This window comes from Marmota flaviventris, chromosome 10 (genome assembly GCF_047511675.1).
Source record: "Marmota flaviventris isolate mMarFla1 chromosome 10, mMarFla1.hap1, whole genome shotgun sequence".
NCBI classification, from domain to species: Eukaryota; Metazoa; Chordata; class Mammalia; order Rodentia; family Sciuridae; genus Marmota; species Marmota flaviventris.
The window spans coordinates 123,528,847-123,554,611 of NC_092507.1; the positions used below are offsets into that span (position 1 = coordinate 123,528,847).

General features: G+C 37.3%; 1 long non-coding RNA gene across 1 annotated transcript; it reads left to right on the top strand.

Annotated features, from left to right (window-relative positions):
* Positions 1-15: 15 nt before the first annotated feature.
* On the top strand, positions 16-17,355 carry LOC114106681 (uncharacterized). The gene is made up of 2 exons (XR_003585238.2): positions 16-437; positions 15,702-17,355. It is a non-coding gene; the product is annotated as an uncharacterized lncRNA (long non-coding RNA).
* The last annotated feature ends 8,410 nt before the right edge of the window (positions 17,356-25,765 follow it).

Consider the following 25,765-nt stretch of genomic DNA (forward strand, 5'->3'; position numbering starts at 1 on the left):
GGTGCGGCGCACGGACCTGACGCGCGAGCCTCCTTCCGCCCGGAGGGGTCGGCAGCCTGGGCTCTCAGACCCCTCCGGGCAGTGGGTGCCTTACCCGGGCCTCGGCCCGAACCTCTCCTGCGTGGGTAGAGGATGGCGCCTCATTCTGAGGCCGGCTCGGAGGCGAGAAGGACCGAGCGTGGCCGTGGTGGCCGCGTGCCTGCGCGCCTTCTCGGGCGCGGCGGGGAGGGGCGAGCGGAGGGGCCCGGTGCTGCGGGCGCCCCGACTTCGCGGCCGCCGAGACGCGCGGCTGGGCGTGGGGGGAACGGGGCCGGCAGGCCTCCCCGGCCCGCGGCCGGCCCCCGCGTTGTGGATGGACTAGATGCTCCTGAGTATTCCCACTAAGACGGCGGCCAGCGTTTGGGGATGGGTTTAATCAGTGTATCCAGCGTTAACAAGTAAGTTATTTCAGTTTATCTTTAAGAAGTAGTCGATTAAGACAGGGCCTTAGTCGGGCTGATATTATACAGCATATCCAACTTCCAGATCCTCGAGAGGACACCAGGAGTCACTGGAAACTTGGAACTTTTGTCATCTCCGAAATTGAGAAGACTGCATTCTTTTCGGGTTTTTCTACTGGAAGTTGAATGTTTTATTACTTTTGAGATGTGTTTTGAAGCAAGTCTTTAATAACTATGTTAAATGGATACAAATAAAAGCAAATGTTATGTAAAATTCTTTTCTTTTTAAAAATTTTGTTTAGTTGTAGATGGACACGATATCTTTATTGGTATGTTTTTTAATGTGGTGCTGAGGATGGGACCCAGTGCCTCGCATGGGCTAGGCAGGTGCCCCACCACTCAGCCACAATCCCAGCCCCTAAAATTCTGTCCTTGTCAACTAAAAATGTTCCTACATTACGGAAAGCGATGAAACAATGCTCATGAAAAAAAAAAAAAAAATTCACCTACAAATACCACTAGTAAAATTCACCTCCCTTGTCACTTGAATTTTGTGTTTCTTACCTTTAATTTGGACTGTATTATAAGGGGTTTTCCCCCCTATTTTCTGCACTTTTTTGAGAAAGAACCTAGAGGAGAAAAAGGCATGTCCATGAAATTTGTGTTTTTTTAGACCTTAATCGTTTGCCAAGAAAACATGGAAAGAATCTACATCCTTTTGGTTATTTATACTTGGGCAGTTATAACTTTTTTGAGGGAGAAGGAAAATGCCTATTTTGACAAGGGATTTTTCCATTTCCCATAAAATTCCATTGATGTCAGTGGCTGTGTTATTTTATGCATTGAGTGATAAGATATGGAAAAAACATTTTGAACAAAATAATTGTATATTTAAAGGGTGCCTCCATGGTCCTGAAATTTGACAGCGTTACTTTCTTCCTGAAGAAAGCCACACAAGCCATTTTCATTGTCTCCAGATCAAGAACATTTTTTGTCTCCCCATCTCTCTAAAACTAGCGCTGAAACCAGTGATAAAGTCCGAACTCTTGCTTTGTGACTCATCCAGGATAAACTCAGAGTGATTTGTTATAGGCAACAGATAGAAAATTCAGTCAATTGAAGTGTTTTACTTGTTTAGACTGTAAATAAACTGTAATCAAGAAATATATTTTAAAATAAAGATCTTAAACTTGGAAAATAAGTAATGTCTTTCAAATATGAATGATTATGCTACAAAAGCTTCAAATGCACTTAATTGAGACGTTTAATTTCACTGGGTCTAAGAAATCAATGCTTTAAGTATAGACAACAAGAAGTTTAAAAATGGGATCTTTACATTTGTGCATTTAAACTTGTATATATGTAAATTAGTTAATGATAATTATATGCACCTCAGCTTCTTCCAAAATGTATATTTAGAGGTTTTAATCAAAATCATGTTTTAATCAAAATCATGTTTTCCCCCCATTAAAACTCAATATAAAACAATATGTAAATAAGGTTCAGTATAATTACAATAAAGATATGACAAACTCTGGGTTATTCTGAATTGTATAAACACTTCTCCTTCAAGTCCCGACGAGGAGAGAAGTAAAGATAAAATTCAGTGAGACTGCAGTTACCTAGCTTTCCTATTTGATAGCAATTGAAAAAATATTGGGAAAACCTTGCTTGCCTCTGATAAATGGTGATAACATAATCTACCACAAGAAATTGTGAGAATTAAATGAAATGATGTGCCAAAAGTGTACAGAGCTTGCACATGGTAAATGCTCACTCTTTTTACATATACATACACACAGACATGTATTAGCTTTAGTTATTGGAAATAAAAAGATTAGTATGCTTTCTTAACTCATTTCTTTCTTTAATATACCTGTTAACAAGGAAGTTTAAAAATAGAATTGATTTCAGAATTTGTAAGTATAACTTCTAAATGTAGTTTCCATAATAATCTTATTTTGTGTTACTATGCAATAATAGAAATATGCATGGGAAGATTTGGCCCACTCCATCATAATTTGTAAAGCATGCAATTTTTATGAAGGCAAAACTTGGGAAAAAATGTGCTTCAAGTGATTTCAAAGGTTTAGAATCAAATAATTTGTAAAATTTTCATCCCAGTTGGCTCAGTGAAAGTATTAATACCTTCCAATCATTAAGTAAAAAATATTTGCATAAAGAGTTCTTTCTGCACAATCAATAACTCCAGCTTTCTGGGTAAGTTAATTGATAATAGTCCTAGTGAGTGGTTGTATTGCTTAGCTGAGTTTGTATAGCATGACTGCCAACCATCTGTGGAATCCGTGCAGGCTTTTTTTAAAGTAATGATCCTGAATTCATAGTTTTGATTACAAATAAATTCGTTTGTGAGTTGTTTTTTTTTTCCTGGTACTGGGAGTTGAATTCAGGGGCACTCAACCACTGAGCCAAATCCCCAGCCCTGTTTTGTATTTTATTTAGAGACAGGGTCTTGCTGATTTGCTTAGCACTTTGCTTTTGCTGAGACTGGCTTTGAACTTGAAATCCTGACTCAGCCTCCCAAGCTTCTGGGATTACAGGAGTGCACCACTGCATCAGGTTTGCTTGCTTATTTATTTATTTTTGAGATTTTGAGATTACCAAAGAAGCTGGATTTCTGTGTGGGAACAAGCCCACAGCAAGAACCATTCCTATCCACAGAAACACCATCAATATTTTGAAAGAGCCAGGTAACTAAAATTCCTTTAAATAAGACCTTTGCGTTACCAAGGCTGAAATGATCTAGTCTGAGTGAAATTTTGATTCTATGGATTTGGAATTATTGTGAATGTAATTCATGTTTTCTTGTTCACTTTTTAACCAATTCTATACCATTGTATGGGTTAGCAGTTTTCAAGATGTAGACTGTGGACCATGGTAGTTTTGTAAGTAATTCTAATATATAATATAGAATGTACTTTATTGTTCAAGAGAGGATCCTAGCCAACATAGGTAGAAAAGAACACTTGCTCAGAGTAGGAAAAATTTTCTTGGACAGAAGTTTGGAGAAAATGTAGAAAACAATGTATTGCCAGGAGGAGTGTAAACATTGGTGTGATGTCTTGAAGAGCAAGTGGAAATATCTTAAAAAGCTGACAATGCATTCTTGGGCTCAAAAATTCTGCTCTTGGTACACGTCTAGAACAGAGCTTTCCTTCCTTATTGTTATGTCAAAAGTGGACAAGCAGGACTTGAGACAGATAGAGTCCCTGAGCAGGTCTCCACTGTCTGAACAGCCCTAGTCCTTTACCTATGTTTTCCCAGTGTGTATAGTCATAAAAGAAATTTCACTGCTCTTGAGAATTCTCGTGTGTTTTCAGTACCTGGGATTGAACTCAGGGACTCCCCCCACACCCACACAAGCTACATCCCTAGCCTTTTGTATTTGTTTATTTTATAAGTTTTCAGACCGGGTCTCACTGGGTTACCCAGGCTGGCCTTGAACTTGCAAACCCTCTCCTGTCTCAGCCTCCCAAATTGCTGGGATTATAGGATTTCTTACATGTTTATAAGACATGTACAAAAATGTCCTTACAGGTATTTCTGATAATAGTAAAAAAGTTAAAAGTAACCTAAATTGAAAATAAATGTCCATCAATAGAAGAATGAATAAATAAATCCTGTTTATAATAAATAGTAGTTTCATAATAAAATACTATATTCAGTGTTTTTAAATGAACCAGAGTTAAGGGCATCCTTGTGGTCGAATCTCAAAAAAATGGTAGGGGGATAAAGGCAGCATACACAGTCTTTGTAGAATATGGTATTATTTACATAACATTGGGAAGCAAGCAAAAAACAGTAGCATATTGATTAGGACTACAGGCCTGTAGAAAAATGTACAAAGAAATGCTGCATGCAAATTATAACCAAATTCAAATTAGTGGTTGTGTCTAAAGTGGGAGCAAGAGGGTGACAGCTGGCGATCGGAACAGAGTCCTTCAATTATAATACTGATACTATATTTTTTAAAATATTTTTTTATCTGTAGATGGACACAATATCTGCGAGAACTTAACGGGAACTCAAAAGTAGTGGGCACCCGAGGTAGCAGGAGCCACCTTATTGCCAGACAGCAGAGGTTTATATACACAACTGAATACACAGCTTATTTCAATTTAGCATCATCCAGTTACAGCAATCAGTCATTATCTTAATAATTATACACAGCTTAACTTAATTATCATCATCTTAATGGCTCGCTGGCATTACTTCTCAACCACTCCTTCTAGCAAAATGCCAGGTGCCAACTTGACTTGATTGTGGCTCTCAACATGTTTTATTTCATTAAAAATGTTTCCTCAGCCTTACTGGTGGAAAGTCAGCCACCAGCCTCAGCTTTGAGCAGAATTAAGTGCCGAAAAAAATACAACATTCATTCCTTAAATAAATATCTATTGCATACTTTTTTAGTTGCTATATTAAGTTGCTAGGGTTGCTGTAATAAAATACCACAGACTGAGTGGCTTAAACAGCAGAAGTGTATTTTCTCACATTTCTGGAGGCTAGAAGTCCAAGATGAAGGCATCTGAGGTCTTTTGTAGATAGTGATCTTCTCCCAGTGTTTGGGTGATCTTTCCCAATGTGTATGTCTGCTAATCTCCTCATTTTATAAGAATACCAGTCTGTTGCATTAGGGCCTGCCCTAATGACCTTATTTAAATTTAATTGTTTCTTTAAAGAGCCTGTCTACATATGTTGCATTCTGAGATACTGGACATTAGGACTTCAACATACAAATTTTGAAAGGGATACAGTTCATCCCCTAATAGGTATTTATTGCTGAGTAAGTCCTTCAGCCCTGGATGTTACCTATAGAAAAAAAAAAAAAAAGTGTGAAAAAGCACTGAAACTCTTCGAAGGAGCCACTGCTTATGTGGTATTTCTATACTTAAATAAGGATGTGCAGCCCTACGTCTATCCTTTGATTTTTCCCTTACTTGTACTTTATAAAATGGTTGAGAATACTGAAAATACACAATAGCAAAAGAGAAAAAAAAAGGCAGTTTTTTTTTTCCCTGTTGTTGGTGCTCTTTTGGAAATGTCAAATAGATAAAACTGATCATGCAATCCATATTGATCCCTCCCAGTTTTAGTTCAATCATTTGTGTTTATGTTGTGTAGTTAAGCTTAAGTTTACCCTGATAAATATAGTGAATGTTTGTTTTCCCCTAACTAGATTGGGCATTAAAGAAAGAGAATAAATGCTGGGTCCATACCTATAATCCCAGCTACTTGGGAAGTTGAGGCAAGGACCACAAGCTCAAAGCTAGCCTCAGCAATTTATTGAGGACTTAAGCTACTAAGTGAGACCCTGTCTCAAAATAAAAAATAAAAGACCTGGGATGTGGCTCAGTGGTAAAGTGCCCCTGGCTTCAATCCCTGGTATAATAATAACAATAACAAGTGGGCTGGGGCTGTAGCTCAGAGGCAGAGTGCTCACCTGGCATGTGAGAGGCACTGGGTTAAATCCTTAGCACCGCATTAAAATAAATAAAGGCGCGCAGTCCATCTACAACTATGATGATGATGATGATGATAATAATAATACTATTACATTCCCCTAAACCTTCTGCTTCATAATCCTTGGTCCATTTCTGCTAGTATCTGCTCATGAAATGGACTCATAATGATACTCTAAGGACCTGAGGGAAATGCTTTCACACTCACTTTTCTTCTTTGGATTTGGTTAATACATTTTGGGTGTAGCTATAATGTTAGATAACTATAAATTTGTTTATTCACGTTTATGGGCTTTACACAGTTATTTCTACATTCGTACAGTAAATATTAGTTAACATGTATAAAGCATATTGATAATGAAATGTACTTTATTAAGCAAAGCTTAACAGTGTTATTTCACTGTATAATGTCTTATATTAAAACACAAAATTTCGGGGCTGGGATGTGGCTCAAGCGGTAGCACGCTCGCCTGGCATGCGTGCTGCCCAGGTTCGATCCTCAGCACCACATACAAACAAAGATGTTGTGTCCGCCGAAAACTAAAAAATAAAATATTAAAAAAAAAAAACACAAAATTTCGGAATCATAAGCAATGATTTTATTTCATGATTAGAGACTTATGGATACTAATCTAGGAAAGAGATTCTTTGGATTTTTGTTGTTGTTGTTGTTGTTTTTAGAGACAGGGTCTCACTGAGTTGCTTAGCACCTTGCTGTTGCTGAGGCTGGCTTTGAACTCACAATCCTCCTATCTCAGATTCCTTGTGCCTCTGTACCCAGCAGACCTTTAGTTTTGAAATGTTTGGTTTTACAATTTATATATACAAGTTTATTGGATAATGTCATCATCCAGTCTCATTAAGAAGCATATAGTACATGAAGGACAGGTTTGACCCTTGGATAATTCTTCTTAGCTCCTCTCCCAGTGACACTAGTCACCTCATGGAAGAATTTACCAATTTGGACTCTGTGAGGAGACAGAGAAAGATAAATTAGTAAAGGTTGAATTATGAATTTTAAGAAAATTGTTTCTTTTTCAATTTTTTATTTTGAAATAAGACTTAGAAAAAAGTTGCAAAAATAGAATTCCCTTATAACCTTTGCCAATCTTTCCTAAAATTAACATCTTACAAAGATTTTTGTACATAGTGCAGAGATCAAAACCAGGAAATTAACATCAACAAAACACCATGAACTAAATTAAAAACTTTATTCAAATTCACCAGTTTCCAACTAAGTTTTTTTTCTGGTCCAGGAACCAGTCCAGAATCCCATGCTGCATTTAGTCGTCATGTCCTAGTTTTCTCCAATCAGTGACAGTTTTTCAGCCTTTCATGGCACTGCTGGAGAGTCAAAGGTCAGTTGTTTTGTAAAATGTCAGTATAGATTTATCTAATGTTTTCTCATTATTAGAGTAAAGTTGTTCTGGCACAATCATCACAGAAATGATGTACTTTCAATACAGGGAGAATATAATGTTGATATTTCTTATTATTGATGATGCTAACTTTGATCACTTGGGTTAGATGGTATCTGCTGGGTTTCTCCACTGTAAACTACTTATCTCCTTGTAATAAGTATTTATCATGTAGACAAATGTACTTAATAAAATGATGAAAAGATCTTGTTTCTCATATTTGTCCCTGTTTAATATTATCAGCAATCCATTAATAGGTCTTGCCTCAAACAACCGATGTTTACGTAACAGGGATTATTTTCCTTATTTCTTCTACACTTATAAATTGAATTTCTTGCTGGGCATGGTGGCGCATGTCTATAATCCCAGTGGCTCTGGAGGCTGAGACAGGAGGATCATGAATTCAAAGCCAGCCCCAGCAACTCAGCGAGGTGAGACCCTGTCTCTCTAAAAAATACAGAAATGGCTAAGGATGTGGCTCAGTGTTTAAGTGCCTCTGGGTTCAGTCCCCAGTACCATAAATAAGTAAACAAACAAACAAATAAATAAATAAATAAATAGAAACTCTTCTGTAAAGAAGAGTTTATTTATTCAATCACATACTGGTGTCGGACACATAAATTTTTAAGAAAACTATTATTTTTAAGTAATAGAAAGAACGTAAGATAGAGATTAAAGTTTCAGACTCTGGAATAAACCACCCTGGATTAAATTCTTCTGTGTGAATTTGGCAAGTTACATAACCTCTCTCTGCCTTAGTTTTCTCATTTGTGAAAGGAGAAAATAACAGCTACTGTGGTTAGTGTGAGAATTGAGATAATACATACAGTCTTTGGCCTAGCTTTAATTTTTCTTAGCAAATGTTTTATACCATGCTTAGTTTTGCTATGTTTCCTCATCTACAAACTAAATATAAAGCATTTATTATATTCTTGCTTCCCTGAGAAATTATGAAAAATCCATGAAATAAATTTTAAAATGCCTTATAATGTTAAGGAGACTCATAAGTTCTAATTTCTTAAAATGTATCAAGTTTGATTATTGCTAGAATCATGATTCTGTTGTGGGGCTGCTCCGTGGTGTTAGATATGTAAAGGACCATAAACATGATTCAATTATTTTTAAGATCTTAGATAATGTTTCAAGGGACTGGGAAAGTCATATGACTTAAGTATGAGAAAATTCATATTCTAATATCTCCTTAAATCTCATTAGGGATAAAGGAGTCTAGAGTGTGATATTTTTCATATTGAATTATTCCATTAGGGCTGGGTCTGTAGCTCAGTGGCAGAGCCTAGCACATGTGAGGCACTGGGTTCAATCCTTAGCACCTCATAAAAATAAACAAAATAAAAGGCATTCTGTCCATTTACAACTACAAAAAAGTTTTTTTAAAAAGAAATTATTCCATTAGAAATGACTTCTTATCGGGGCTGGGGCTGGGGCTCAGTGGTAGCGCATGTGCCTGGTATGTGTGAGGCATTGGGTTCAATTCTCAGCACCACATATTAAAAAAATAAAGATCTATCAGCAACTAAAAAATATTTTAAAAAAGAAATAACTTATCAACTCAATCAAATGTTTGATCAAGTGTTAGAGTCTGTAAACAAGTCAAAATAACACCTGGCATTTTGCCAGGGGAATGTTAGAGTTCATAAACAAGTCTGGATGGTGCCTGGCAAAATGCCAGAGGGAGTGGTTTGAGAAGTAACACCAGCGAGCCATTAAGTGTGGAGATTCCTTATTGGTTGACTGATGTATCTAGTTTATGCTAATTAGATAAGCTGTGTGGAATGTATAAATACTGCTCCTGTCCTGCAATAAACGGCTCCCACTCCTGCTGTATCAACGTACACAAGTTATTCGTCACCCCCCCAGTTATTTTGCTGCAGCTGGACTGCGGCAATCAAGATCACTTTTTATTTGCTAGAAAGAATATTTAATATTATAAAAAGTTGCAAATTATTTATATATCTTTCCACTTGAAGAAAATGAAAAAAATTTTTATTTGTTCTAATTAGTTGTACATGACAATAGAATGCATCATACATAAATGGAGTATAACTTCTCATTCTTCTGGTTGTACCTGATGTAGGATTCCATTGGTCGCGTAATCATATATGCACATAGGGTCATAATGTCTGATTCATGCTTCCTACCCCTATATTGCCTCCCCTCCCTTCGCTCCTCTCTGTCTAATCCAAAGTATTTCTATTCTCTAACCCTCCCACTTATTGTGAATTAGCATCCACACAACAGTGAAAACATTTGGCCTTTGGTTCTTTGGGATTGGCTTATTTTGTTTAGCATGATATTCTCCAGCTCCATCTATTTACTGGCAAACACTATTTCATTCATCTTTAAGGCTGCATAATATTCCATTGTGTATCTATACCACATTTTCTTTATCCATTCATCTGTTGAAGGGCACCTAGGTTGGTTCCATAGTTAGCTATTGTGAAGTGAACGGCTATAAACATTTATGTGGCTGTGTCACTGTTGTATGCTGATTTTTAAGTCCTTTGGGTATAAACCTAGGAGTGGGCTAGCTGGGTCAAATGGTGGTTCCATTCCAAGTTTTCTAAGGACTGCTTTCCGTAGTGGTTGCACCACCAGCAGTATATGAGTGTACCTTTCTCCCCACATCCTTGCCAACATTTATTGTTGCTTATATTCTTTTTTTATATTTATTTTTTAGGTTTAAGTGGACACAATATCTTTATTTTACATTTATGTGGTGCTGAATATTGAACCCAGTGCCTCATGCATGCTAGGCGAGCACTTTACCACTGAGCCACAAACCCAGCCCCATGTTGCTTATATTCTTGATAATTATCATTCTGACTGGAGTGAGATGAAATCTTAGAGTAGTTTTGATTTACACTTCTCTAATTGCTAGAGATGTTGGAGCATTTTTTCATATATTGATTGATTGTGTTTCTTCTGCTGTGAAGTGTCTTTTCAGTTCCTTAGCCCATTTATTGATTGGGATATTTTGTTTTTTTGGTGTTGGGGTTTTTGAGTTCTGGAGATTAATGCTCTATCTGAGATTCATTTACCAGATTTTCTCCCATTCTGTAGGCTCTCTGTTCACATTATTGTTTCCTTTGCTGAGAAAGAAGCTTTTTAGTTTGAGCCCATCTCATTTATTGATTCTTGATTTTACTTCTTGTGCTTTAGTAGTCATGTTAAGGAAATCAGTTCCTAAGCTGACATGGTGAAGATTTGGGTCTACTTAGGCATAGGGTTTCTGTTCTAGTGCCTACATCTTTGATCCACTTTGAGTTGAGTTTTGTGCAGGGTGAAAGATAAGGTTTAATTTTATTTTGCCACATATGGATTTCCAGTTTTCCCAGCACCATTTGTTGAAGAGACTGTCTTCTCTATGTTTTTGGTGCCTTTGGCTAGTATGAGATAACTGTATTTATGTGGGTTTGTCTCTGTGTCTTCTATTCTGTACCATTGGTCTTCTGTTTTGGTGCCAATACTATGCTCTGTTGTATAATTTAAGGTCTGGTATTATGATGCCTCCTGTTTTACTCTTCGTGCTAAGGATTGCTTTGGCTATTCTGGGCCTCTTATGTCTTCAAATGAATTTAATGGTTGCTTCATCTAGTTCTATGAAGAATGTCATTGAGATTTTAATAGGAATTGCATTAAATCTGTATAATGCTTTTGGTACTATGGCCATTTTGACAAAAGTAATTCTACCTATCCAGGAGCATGGGAGATTTTTTCATATTCTAAGATCTTCTTCAATTTCTTTCTTTAGTTTTCATTGTAGTGGTCATTCACCTCTTTTGTTAGGTTGATTCCCAAATATTTTACTTTAGTTGAGAATATTGTAAATAGGGTATTTTTCCTAATTCTTTTTCAGTGGATTCATCACTGATGTATAGGAACATATTTGATTTATGGGTGTTGATTTTTTATCCTGCTAATTTGCTGAATTCGTTTATTCTAGGAGTTTTCTGATGGAATTTTTTGGATCTTCTAGCTATAGAATTATGTCATTGGCAAATAGTGATAATTTGAGTTCTTCTTTTCCTATTCATATCCCTTCAATTTCTTTCTTCTGTCTAATTGCTCTGGCTAGAGTTTCAAGGACATTGTTGAAGTGGTGAAAGAGGGCATCCTTGTCTTGTTCCAGTTTTTAGAGGGAATGCTTTCAAATTTTCTCCATTTATAAGATGTTAGCCTTGGGTTTAGCATATATAGCTTTTATAATGTTGAGGTATGTTTGAAATTTATAATGTAGGACATTATTATTCAAGATTTTTCTCATAAGGGTCATAATAAATAACAGCCATCTTTTGTTGAGACCTTTACAAATATTTCAAATAGCCTTTGCAAATTTTGTTTTGAGCTGGGTGTTATTGCCATACTACAGATACACTGAGGTTCAGAGAAACTGAGTAACTTTCCCAAGGTGCCACAAAGCAGCAAATTTAGAGAAGCACGCTTCTTCAGTGGGCCTTTTACTGAATGTTTCTTTGTACACATCCTCTTTACACATCCCGTTTTGGAAACTAGATTATCATCTCCTTAAGGACAGGGAAGGTTTTTTCCTGTCCTTTTTACCTAGTACAGTGTCCTGCACGTAGAGGATACCCAGTAAATATTTAATGTTGTTACTGGGCAAACTGCTACACTGGCATGTTAAACAAAGTGTAGTTTTACACGGGCAGAACGAACAAAGAGGCGGTAAACTTACCTAGGTGGTTCATACCAGTAAATTTATTGGATGACATAAGAGAAATATGAATCCTCTTTCCCGGGTAAATTACAGAGGAGGGTAGATTTGACCATTCTGGTGGTCTTCTAAGAAAGGACATAATATTTGCTTTTTTCCCTGTCTTCTAGCAGTGATTAAAGAAAAGATCAATTCCATAGAACTGTTTAGAATTTACTTGAGAAAACAACAATTTTTATTATTTAATTTGGCTTTGGAATTTTTCAGCAGTCCGGCAGAGGGCGGTGTTGAACTACCAAGAAGGTACCAAGAACTAATGAGTTCTTCAAAACTGGGTGCTGTCCCACTGAGTAATGGTTATATGAATAAGAGAGGGAAGCAGGTTGGGGCCATGGCTCACCTAGCGTGCATGAAGCACTGGGTTCGATCCTCAGCACCACATAAAAATAAAATAAAGATATTGTGCCCATCTATAACTAAAAAATATATTTTTTTAAAAAAAAGAGAGGGAAGCTTTTTTTTTTTTTTTTAACTGAAATAGATAATAAAAAGCTTGTTTATTGCAGTCTTTCTTCTGAAACAAGGTCTTGCTAGGTTGCCAGCTTTGTGGTTAAACTGGGCTCAAGCCATCCTCCTGTTTCAGACTCCCAAGTAGCTGGGACTACAGGGTATGAATGATTGCATGAATTTACTATATAATTTTTTCATTTCTTAAAGACTAGATAAAAGTAACTGCTATAGGTTTCATATCAACAAGCATTCTAATTTGGAAGATTTGTTTAATAAATATCTATAAAGTTTGAAGTGTGCGAAAATGATAATTTCCATTCATGTCTGATGGCAATACTGATTGAAACATACAATGTATCTGTCAATATGAATATATCAGTGTGTTAGGCCATGGGCTAAGAACTTTCTGTACATTATTCTCAGAACAGCTCTATGAAATGAATAGTGTTCTTATTCTCTTTTTATTTTTAAATTTTTATTTATTTTTAATTTACAAAATCATGTTTATTGAATACAACATATTGTTTTGAAATATGTTTTATCTGCTTTTAAAAAAATGAGAAAAGAAGCTAGGCATGGTGGCACATACTGGCAATCCCAGCTACTCAGGAGGCTGAGGCAGGAGGAGCATAAGTTTGAGGCCGGCTTCAGCAATTTAGCAAGGCCCTAAGCAAGACCCTGACTTGAAATAAAAAAATAAATAAAGGACTAGGGAATCCCTAGTACCGCCCCCCCATTTTTTTTTAAAGGCTGGGGATATAGCTCAGTGGTAGAATACCCCTGGGTTCAATCTCCAATACCACAAAAACAAAACAAAAACCAAAAAGAACACAAAAGAGGCCCAGTTGTGCTTGCTGCTAATTCCAGCTACTTGGCAGGTTGAGGCAGAAGGATCCCTTGAACCTAGGAATTTGGGACCAGCTTAGGTAACATAGCAAGACCCTGTCTCTAAAGACAAAAACAACAAAAAATAAGAAAATAGTGTCTTAGTTCAAGATGGTTTCCACTGATAAGTAACAAAACTGGGACTTGAATTGGAGGTTTGAACACCAGAATCCATGCTTATGCCTAGTAATTACAGCAAATGACTCTTTCCTCTGTTCATGGCCCAATTATGTGAATAATAGTGAATTTGAGTTTTTTCCCCTTTAACTTTCAGTTGTTGAAGTATGTAACAACATTCTGACCCTCCACTACTTACTTTAGGAATATTACTGGGAAATTTGACTTTTAATTTCCTGGTGGGATAGTAATTTAAACTCAGATGCCATAGAATGATTTGATTCCTGGTCAAAACACTCATATTTAGAAAGTAGCATGATACAATGAAAACTGAAATTGAGAACCAGGTAATCTGATTTATAGTGTATTTTACTAATATCTGAATGTGTTTCAGAACTAATCTCACTAGACCACTGTCTTTCAAATGAAGGACTAGGAAACTTCAGTTCCCAAATCTGAGTTTGGTGGTTTTGTATGTGGGAATTTTTCTGTTTCATATCCACATGTTAACATGTCTTGTTCAATTTCTGGGAGCACTGTGTTAATATAAATGAGATAATGTGCCTCGTTTAGCACTCGTGAGGAATTCTCAAAAGGGTGTAAAGTTCAGAGTCATTTGTCTGTGACATTTCTTAGGACATGGTCTTTCTTCTATCTATCCGTGAGTTCCTGGGAATAGCTTGTACATTCTTCCTTTAATTTTGGTTAAATCATTTCCTTAGAGGAAAAAAAGGCTATATCTGGTCTTTAACTCTTGGTGAAGGGGTGTGGAATTTGTCAACTTTTGGAAGAAGACTGCAGAATAAAGGATGTCATAATCTCTATTCTTATTCCTTACCTTTCTTCTGTGGAGGCATTTAGGAATTATATCTTTCTGAAAGTTAAGTGATGGCATCAGTTCTTAAAATAAGCAAAACGTGAAGAGAATGATCGCCCAATTCTTCTGTGAATGGTTAATATAATGCTGCTTTTTTTTTTTTTTTTCTTTCTCTTTTTTTGGCACCGGGGATTGAACCCAGGGACACTTTACCACTGAGCTACATCCTAGCCCTTTTATTTTGAGACAGGGTCTTACTAAATTGCTTATGCTGGCCTCCAATTTGCCATCCTCCTGCCTTAGCATCCCAAGTAGCTGGGGGTTACAGGATTACAGCATCTACCACTGTACCTCTGCTAAAGTTATTTTTCTCTACAGTTTTAGAGAAAAGTCTTTGGGCCACATATGTGTACATCTAGTTCTTATTAGTTACTAAAGGATTTGTAGATGGTATACATTCATTCAACAAGCATTGAACACTGTGTTAACCATGGAAATATAGCCTTGAACAAAACACAAACATCCCTAACCTCATGGAACTTACAATCTAGTGAGGACAATAAGTCAATAAAGAAAATAAGTATAATATATAGTAATTATATGGTGGTAGATTCTATAGAGAAAAATAAAACTTGTTTAAAGAAGGGAGGTAGAGGAGTATTGGAATGTGTAAAGTTTGCAGTTATAAATAGAGTATTCAGCGAGGCATGGTGGCACGTGCCTGTAGTCTGTAGTCCCAGCACTCAGAAAGCTGAAGCAGGAGGATTGCTTAAACCCAAGCATTTGGGGGCAGACTGGGCAAGGTAATGAGACGCTGTCTTTAAAAAAGAAAAAAGACACTGGTGTGATGGTGCATGTCTCTAATCCCAGCAGTTCTGGAGGATGAGGCCAGAGGGTAGTGAGTTCAAAGCCAACCTCAGCAACTTAGCAAGGCCCTAAGCAACTTAGACCTTGTCTCAAAACAAAAAATTTTAAAACGGGCTGGGGATGTGGCTCAGTGGTTAAGTGCCCCTGAGTTCAACCCCTAGTACAAAAAGAGAAAAGAAAAAAAAAAAAAGTAATAAAATATTCAGGAAATAATTTGCTGAAAAGTGGACATGGAGCAAAAACTGGAAGGAAGTGAAAGGAATAAGCCACATGGACTCTTGATAAAAAAAATAAAAAAAAAAAAAATAAACAGAAAACTTTCCAGGTAAAGGGAAGAGCAACTACAAAATTCCTGAAGTGGGAGTGAGCTGTTCATAAAGAGCAAAGTGGTCAGGGTAGCCGAGGGGCAGACAGATGATGGACAGTAGTTTGTGTGTGACTCTAACGTGAGGATGTCGACTTTCCCCTAAGACAGAATGTCACTCTCTGCTTCCTGATCAACGCGTGAGCTGCTTCCCTCTGCCACACTCCTCTGCCCTGACGTCCTGCTGGAGCACCAGGGAATGAAGCCGCCTTCTATGGACTGAGACCTCTGAACCCATGACCCCTGCCTTGTGTATGCCTTGGCCACTCACCTGCCATCTGCCGCTGTGGACCTCTGGACTGCTCTGATGCTGGATGCTATCCCCGCCCCATCTAAGAGAGAACAAGGACTTGGGTGACTTCTCCCAACTTCTCCCACTTTCAGCAGGAAACACTTTGGAGGTGTCCTTGCCCATTTTTCCATAGAAATGGATTGTAGAAATTGATAGTGGGAAATGTAACAGAGGTCCACTTTATGCTTGGAATATAGCCCTTGCTGCTCTGCCATGCACCTTATTTTCAAAATGAACATGTTTCTTTCTCTTCCCCTCTCCCAGCTCCTCCCTAATCTTTCCCCCTCCCTAATCTCTGGGGACAGGGGATTTCCTCTCTTCCCCTTCTGTCCCTGAGCACACTCCCACCAGAGGAACGAACTAATCTAGACTTTGGGGATGGACCAGAAGATCTCAGAAATGATTCTCTCCCAAATTAACAAGTGAATACAACTCCAGACAGAGAACACATGGAATGTGGCCTTTGAGTCACCTCTTTAAAAGCCCCATGTTCCTGCAGATGGGCAGAATCACAGCCTTTGGGACAGGAGTTCCCTGTTTCTCCTTTGCTAGCTAAGCAATAAACCTTCTTTTTCTTTTTTTTTCTCAAAAAAAGAAAAAAAAAAGAATGTCACTGGAGAGCTTTGAGAAAAGAGGCTCACTGCTGAGAATTAATTTCAGGGGACCTAGGCAAAAGAAGGGAAATCAGTTAGGAGTCTTTAAAATAAATAGTTTAGATTGAGTTGGGAGATTTTAGCTGGAGACCTGGAGATGGGGAGGGCGAGGTTGGATTCTGAAGACTGTGGTAACAGACTGTAGGAAAAGTGGGTTCTGTGGGGGAAGACTGCATTTCCCTGTTAGCTTCACTGTCACTTTTGTCACCTATAGGCCACACAACTGGAACTCAGAAATGACCAATTTTCAGCTTCTTACTTTCCCAAACCATGCTGTATGCCATAGGAATTAAGACTAGGTTGTTTGGGGGAAATAATTGCTAGAGCAATACAAATTAATTGGATATTTGCCTCATATTTTATTGTTTTGACATTGTTTTAAAAGGTTATATAAACTCCGAATGGAGCTACAAGTGATCTAAACACTTCTGCTGCTTTATTATAAATGCTTTTGTAATCATGTTAATTATATTACTTTTAACTGAATAAGGCCTGTGTCTCTTCCTTATAAATTGATGTTTATATCCTCTGTAAGATAAATATAAAGCCTTTTTGTTCACATTTTTATGTACTTGAGCACCCACTATAAGAATGTAGTTGGCAGTGGATGGTGGATTTATATTATTAGTCTTAGCTTACTGTTGTAACATAACAATTACGCAAAATATATAATTAGTTTGTTTTTGTTATTTAACGTAGAACTGTAACAGCGTAGACTTAGTGAAGATGACATAAGGTACAACAAGGCAAGTAAATTGCTATCTAAGTAAAACTTTTACTTCTAATATTAGTAGAGTAATAAATTTCTCAGTGCTTTCTTTGTTTCCGTGTTCCAAAATTTCCCTAAACTCTGGTATATATTCATTGAACAATATTTCCTTGAGCTCTGTCTCTCTTTTCAATGCTGGGAATGGAAACATCCTTAGCCCCAAATAATATTTCTGATTTGAATAATTTAGTTTAAGAACAATGCTGGGTGTGGTGGTGCATGCCTGTAATCCCAGTGACTAAGAAGGCTGCAGTAGGAGGATCACAAGTTCAAAGCCAGCCTCCATCATGACTTAGCAAGACCCTAAGCAACTTTGTGAGACCCTGTCTCAAAAACAAAAAGGGTTTTGGTTGTGGCCCAGTGGTTAAGCACCCCTGTGTTCAATTTCCAATCCAAAAAAATAATAATAATAATAATTTAGTTTAAGAAGAAATAAAGTGTTAACTTTTCCCCAAATCACTCAGTGTTTGTGTTAGCCAGCTTCCTATTACTGTAACAAAATACCTGAGATAATCAACTTAGAAACAGGAAAGTTTTATTTTGGTTCACAGTTCTGGAGGTTTAAGTCCATGGTCAGTAAGTTTCTTTGCTTTGGGGCAGAATATCATTGTGGGCAGTGTGTGGTGGGAAAAACTACTTACCTCATGGTGGCTGGGAAGCCAAGGAGTGAAGAGTAGGGAAGGGGTCCCAATATTCCCTGATGACCTAACCTCTTCCTTCTAAGTTCCACTTCTTTTTTATGGTTGTTAATATTTTTTTAGTTGTTGATGTGTCACTTGATGCTTTAACTATATCATCTCTTCCCAGATCTTCTCTGATCTTCTTTTCCCTAACCTCTCCTCCCCTCTTCTCCTCCCTGATCTCCCGTCCCTAATCCATTTTCTCTGAATCACCTCTTTAAAAGCCTCCTGTTGCTGCTGATGGATAGAATCACAGCCTTTGAGACAGGAGTCCCCTGTGTTTCTCCTTTGCTAGCAAAGCAATAAACCTTCTTTTTTCCTTTTTCTCAAAACCATGTCCTCATTGGCATCAGGGACAAGGACAAAGCCTTTGGCGACAGATGGACTTTTGTTTTATTTATTTATATGAGGTGCTGAGACTTGAACCCAGTGCCTCACACATGCTAAGCAAGCCTTCTACCACCGAGCCCCAGCCCCAGCCCAGATTCCACTTCTTAACAGTTCTACCACCTCCCTGGAGTGCCAGGCTGGAGCCTTTGAGGAACATTCCAGATCCAAGCTATAGCAATATTATTACTAATTACCTTGACACCATGGACACTTTTCTATTTAAGGACATTGGTTACAACTACTATACAGTGATTTATAATTTTTAGATTTTATAACTGAGTTTCTTTTTTCTTCTTGTCAATTTAAAGATACACAACCGAAGAACCATTTTCATAGATAAATAATTCATCTCATGTCTACTTCATATTTTAAATCTTATTCTTCACCTTTATGAAATTGGAAGGAATAGATGAATTATTTATAGACATTATCATATTGGATTATTATAAGTAATTTTCCTTGCCCCATATCCTTGATCTTCAAATAATCAATAAGTGAGGTATGTGGTCATTGCACATCTGAGGTATTTGGTCATTGCCTATCTGATTTTTTATAAGACTTGTGTTTTTCTTCCCTTAGGATATTTTGGACATTATATATATGTGCAAAAATATTACCTAGACTAAACCTTTAACAACTCTTAAATTCGAAAAAAATGTGATTGTGTGAAATTTTACTTATTCAGACTTTTTTTTTTTTTTTGTATCAGGAATTGAATCATGGGCACTTAACCACTGAGCCACATCCTCAGCCCTTTTTTGCATTTTATTTAGAGACAGGGTCTCACTGAGTTGCTTAGGGCCTCACTAAATTGCTGAGGCTATCTTTGAACTCACAATCCTCCTGCCTTAGCCTCCCAAACTGCTGGGATTACTGGCGTATGCCACCACACCTGTGTATTCAGACCAGTTTTTGTACATGTCCTGTTTACTCACTAAGTGTGCTCTGAATCTTTGACTATGAGGAAATGGGTCTTAGTATCTGTTTTTATAATTCTCACTGAGCTCAGGTACCTAAAATTAGAGAATCTTAAGAATCCTGAGCGTTGGAAAGTGTTCAACCTCAGGGTTTCAAAGGCCTCAGCATACTGTTTACAGATCTGCATAAAGGAACCTGAGGAACTCAGCGGAGAGGCTGGAACACTTTAATATTTGTGCTCCTCAGTGGCAGCAGGCCAGGATGATATGGAGGGCTGCCCCGTGCCCACATTAGGGGGAGAATATAAGACAGGTTGCACGCCCACTGTGCAGATGGATTTCTTCAGTTTTTTACGAGTATTTTCTTTTACTTTACAACCAAGATGGTTCTGCTTTGACCCCCACCCTAAACACTGGAGACAAGGAACGTGGCCAGTTTCCCTTATAAATTTTCTTCATTATCACATTCCTTGGAGTCCTTCTTATCTCACCTGCTTAGAACAAGTCTTTCTAGGCACTGATTAGTGTTTATCCCAACAGAAAGGAACATAGAGATCACCTAGCCTGTTGTAAAAGTCCCTTTTCAACATTTCTGGCGTAAGTCACTCATTATCTGCTTGTTCAGATGGGTGAACTCACTAATTCACAAGAACCTTATTCTAGTTTTAAAGAGCTTAAATTGTTGGAAATCTATTCCTTACTTTAGAGACAAAACTGATCACCAATTTTTACATTTTTGTCTTAACCTTTTGAAAACTTTATGGAATAAATTTAAAGGACCTTTTGCACAAGTGGCATCTTGGTTTCTGCCCACCGAGTCTTTTATTTTTCTAGCTTTAAACATCTTAGTTTCCTTTGACACAAAATTTTTGTTGTTGCTGGGTGGTGATGAAAGGGTTGGGATTGAGAGGAAGAGTGCTGGGTATTGAACCCAGGGCCTCAAGTATAGATCAGAAGTATATGCTTTACATTGGAGCCACAACCCCAATCCCAATACAGTATTCTTTACATGACATGATTCCTAAGACCTTTCTACCCAGTTGGATTGCTCTGAACTTGCCTAAAGCATATTGTGTGTCACTCTGAGCAATGATTGTTACTTCAATGTGCTAGAACAGATTCAGCTTGTTAAAAATGGAAGTTCTGGGGCCCTACCCCAAAAGACATAATAGAGCCGGGCATGGTGGCACAAACTTGTAATCCCAGTGGCTCAGGAGGCAGAGGCAGAAGGATCATGAGTTCAAAGCCAGCTTTAGCAATTTAGTGAGACCCTAAGCAATTTAGCAAGATCCTGTCTCAAAATAAAATGTAAAAAGGACTGGGGCAGGTGTAATGGGGCACGCCTGTAATCCCAGCGGCTAAGGAGGCTGAGACTGGAGTTCAAAGCCATACTCAGTAAAGGCGAGGCACTAAGCAACTCAGTGAGACCCTGTCTCTAAATAAAATACAAAATAGGGCTGGCATGTGGCTCTCTGGTTAAGCGCCCCTGAGTTCAATCAGACATAATAAGTGTGAGATGGGACTCAGGAAACAATGCTTTAAATTAATACCGCTGGTGATTCTAATGCAAAGTTTTCTGAACCTCCTTTTGAGAATCATTGTTTCAAAATATGGTAATAACAGATCTCTGAATTCCTTACCTTAGGGCCTCTGTGGGGCCAGGAAAGAGATGTATAAAGAAAGGTGGAGCAGGGTAAAGTGAGTGTCTGGGGACCACCAGCTGAAGAAGGCATGCTCATCTTTAGCTCAGTGGAGGGGGCTAGTTTAGAGAGTGTCTGCCCTGAGGTGGGGGACTGATTCCCTGGGTGGAAACGAATGTGAAAAGAGAGTTGGGGTAAAAGTATATAGTGCCAACAAGAACTTTTGTAGGCCTGGGGATATAGCTCAGTTGGTAGAGTGCTTGCCTTGTACACACTAAGGCCCTGGGTTCAATACCCAGTACAAAAAAAGAAAAAGAAAAATCTTTTGTGGGCTGGGCATGTGGCTCAAGCAGTAGCGCGCTCACCTGGCATGCATGCGGCCCGGGTTTGATCCTCAGCACCACATACAAACAAAGATGTTGTGTCCACCGAAAACTAAAAAATAAATATTAAAAAAAAAATTCTCTCTCTCTCTCTCTCTCTCTCTCTCTCTCTCTTTAAAAAAAAATTTTGTAAATAACTCTTTAATTAAAGTGTAAATAGAAATTGAAATTTAAAACAACACTGAAAACATTACAAAGCTAAACCTTTAAGTATACAGAAAGTGGTATTTTAAAAAATGTATGGCTTTAGAAATGCACTAGTGTTTCACTCTAGAAAGTGAGAGATTGAAAAATCAATGAACCACACATTAAACTCAATAAGCTAGACAAAGAACATCATCGACAACCCTTGAAAAACACTGAAGGATATCATCAAAAGAAATAAAAGCAGAAATTAATGAGGTGGAAAACAAACAATAAAAAGTATTTGAGGGCTGGGGTCATAGCTTAATGGTAGAGCACTTGCCTAGCATGTGTGAGGCCCTGGGTTGGATTCTCAGCACTGCATATGAATAAACAAAATAAAAACATTTAAAACAAAAGTGTATTTGAGCAGGCATGATGGCACACACCTGTTATCCCAGAGACTGGGGAGGCTAAGGTACAGGTTCAAGGTCAACCTGGGCAACTTGGCAAGATCCTGTCTCAAATAAATAAGTAAGTAAGTAAAGGGCTGGGGATGTAGCTCAGTGGTTCAATCCCCAAGACTCCTCCATCCCCTCTCCAGAGAGAGAGAGAGAGAGAGAGAGAGAAGGTGACTTAATTACTATATTAAAAAACTGATTCTTGGTAACTGTCAAATAGATAAATCTTTGGCAGGCCTGATGCAAAGAGAAAGAAAGATGGAAAAGGAGAAAAATATAAAAACATGAAAAGGAAAAAAAAGGGGAGTACATAACAGGAAAAAATTTAAAGCATAAGAAAGTATTAGACATTATTTAAGATCAATACATTAAAAATCTAGGTGAATCAGAAATTTCTGGGATAATAGAAACCAAATTGACTCAAAAAGAGGTAGAGAACTAATAAACCAAAATCTATAGAAACAATTGAAAAGGTAGTAAAAATAATTTAAGAGGAAAATAAACCAAACAATATGAATATAATTAATATTACTGAACTATACACTTAAAAATGGTTAAGGGTGTTGGACATGCAGCTCAGATGTAGAGAACTTGAGGTATTTGGTTCAATTCCCACCACCCAAAGAGGGGAAAATTAAGATGGTAAATTTTATGTGTTTTACAACAATTTTAAAAATCACAATTTAAAATATTTTTTAATTAAAAGAAAAAAAAAAAACAAAAGTTCCAGGCCTAGGTGGCTTTATGGGTGAGTTATAGAAAACCTCTTAAGAAATGTATCAGTTATTTCTATATTCCTATAGCATAGAAAATAACGGAACACTTGCAATATATTTCTTTCTTTTTTTATTGGTACCAGGAATCAAACCAGCGGTTCCTTTAAAAAAAAAATTAATAGTTGTAGGTGGACAGTATGCCTTTATTTCACTTTTTTTATGAGGTGCTAAGGATCAAACCTAGTGCCTTACACATGCTAGGCAAGTGCTCTGCCACTGAGCCACAGTTCAGCCCCAGTGACTCTTTTTATTTATCTTAATTTTGAGACAGGGTCTTGCTAAATTGCTGAGGCTGGCTTTGAACTTGCGATCCTCCTGTTTTGGCCTCTGGAGCTATTGGGATTATAGGGGTGTATCATGGTGCGCAGCAATATATTTCCTTAAGGTTAGCCTAATTTTGAAAGGGAAGTCAACAAGTTTATCATAAAAGCAAAAATAAAGAAACATAACTTGAATCAATCTCACTTATGGATGTAAATATAAAAACGCTAAGTCTAATATTAGCAATTTAAATTTGGCAATGGGTTAAAAGAAAAATAGATCATAGATGTGTCTATAGAATATAAACTCCATTGGGATACAATCATTGCCTGTTCCCTAATACATGCCAACTGACGAGAACAGAACCTGCATATATTAGGTACATACATATTTGTTGAATTGACTAATCCTAACTAATCAAGATTAATCTCAGTAAAATAAGTGACAATAGGGAATATGTTCACTGTACTGAGAGATAAAGAATAGGGCTGGGGTTGTGGCTCAGTGGTAGAGCTCTTGCCTACCATGTGTGAGGCACTGGGCTCGATTCTGAGCACTGCATATAAATAAATAAAAAATAAAAAGTTCCATTGACAACTAAAAAAATTTTTTTAAAAAGAATAAAAAGATAATTATTTAAAGTACTGAAAAAAACTTGATAAAATTTAACTCCCACTCTTAATGAAAGCTATTATAAGTAGACAAAGGAGATTTCCTTAATTTAATAAAGGCTATCTATTTAAAAACTTAATTAAACATTACACTTTATTATGAAATATTAGAAGCCTTTTCATGAATAAGACGAGAATGCCTGTTGTGACTGCTGCTATTTAACAGCAGAGATCTTTGCTAATGTAAAAGAAAATTAAAAAAAGGAGGCTAAAAGGCTGGGGATGTAGCTCAATGATAGAGTGTTTGCCTAGTATGTATAAGGCCCTGGGTTTAATCCCCACCACCCTGCCAAAAAAAGCAAATTGAACTTCAGTCACAGTAAGAGAAAAATGATGTTCAAAACTATATATTCTACAGTATACTCAGAGTGTTTAATTTTTTAAGATTAGCAAATATTCATATATTTTTGTTTTTTCATACATTTTTAAAGAATTAATATTTATGATAAGGTGTCATCTGTATGATAAAAATGCATCATCTGCTAAATTAGATACTTACTATCCAACTTCAAAAATTTTGTTTTTGTTCAATCTATTCTCCCACCCTCTTTGTTCATTATCTTAGAGATATATGTCTTTATTGCCAAAAGTTACTTTTGCTAGCTCTTATTTTTCATATATGCTTGAAAATAGCCATAGGTAAAGAACATATCTAACTTATAAATTAATATCAATAATTAATAATAATAACTTTGTTATCCAGGGTAACAGAGTTTATGTTACTTACATATAAATCTTATCAGATGAATAATTCAGTTCTAAAACTAAACTAAAGTCATGCATGACCTCCAATTGTTTAATTTTTTATGTGTTGTTGATATTGATAAGTTGGGGTAAGTATTCTTTTTTTCACTAAGTAAGATGAATCAGTGATTTTAATCAATATGGAAATCACCTGAAAGCTTTTTTCTTTTTCTTTTGTTATTAAGCATTGAACCCAGTGGCACTTTACCATTGAGCTACATCCCCTGCCCTTTTTCTTTTCATTTTGACATACAGTCTCACTAAGTTGCTTAGGGACTCAACAAATTGATGAGTCTGTCCTCAAACTTGAGATCCTCTTGCCTTAGCTGCCTGAGTCATGAGCTACTGAGTCTGGTCTGAAAGTTGATCTGAATTTCATTCTGTTTTTTTTTTCCCTGGATTCAACTTTGAGGACCATTCTATTAAAACAGTTTTTAAAACATTCACTATAGCAGGTGCAGTGGCTCATGCCTGTAATCCCAGCAGCTCAGGAGGCTGAGGTAGGAGGATTGCAAGTTCAAAGCCAGCCTCAGCAACTTAGTGAGGTCCTATACAATTTAGTGAGACCCTGTACAAAAAAGGGCTGGGGATGTGTCCCAGTGGTTAAGTGCCCCTGGGTTCAATCCCCAGTACCCCCACTCCCAAATGCATTGTAGCTTTATTTATCATCCTAAAAGTATCAGAAATGGGAAAATAATTGATTATATAATCATGGCTTCACTTTTTTAAAAAATAATTTTGTTTTAGTTGTTGTTGGACACAATACCTTCATTTTATTTATTTATTTTTTTAATGTGGTGCTGAGGCTCGACCCCAGAGCCCTACATATGCTAGGTGAGCACTCTACCACTGAGCCACATCCCCAGCCCCATGGCTTCACTTTTTGTGTCACCAGATAGAGGTTTGAGGAGGTCCTTCCAAGGGGGTAGTGAGACCTCAAATCAGCTGGTAGAGCTCTTGATTTATGCTGCTGAAGAGAATTTTAGGATGCATTGAAAGCAAGGCACAATAAAGACTGGTTAAAAGACGACAAAGACATACACACTCCAAAGGCAGGGGTTGCAGATAACCTTCACCTCCCAGAGAGGATGATTTTCCTGGGAAGAAATGTGCAAGTTCCCAGGCAAGCTTTTTTGAAAATCAAATCTCATTTCAATTATTTGATATTTGGAGTTCAGAATATTTCTTCTTGGTTAACTGATCTAGCCATAAATCAGTTGTGGGCACATTGTGTAGGTCTTTGAATCTGGTGACAATTAAATTGATTATGTTTTTGTTCTGATTGATCTGGTACAAGCATATGCTGGAGGTTTTGTTCATCTAATTAAAGACAAGCATGGCTGGTCACTCATAATTCTGGGTCTCCATCTATTAAGGGTCTCTTTCTTCCTACGAGCCTGCCTATCTCATT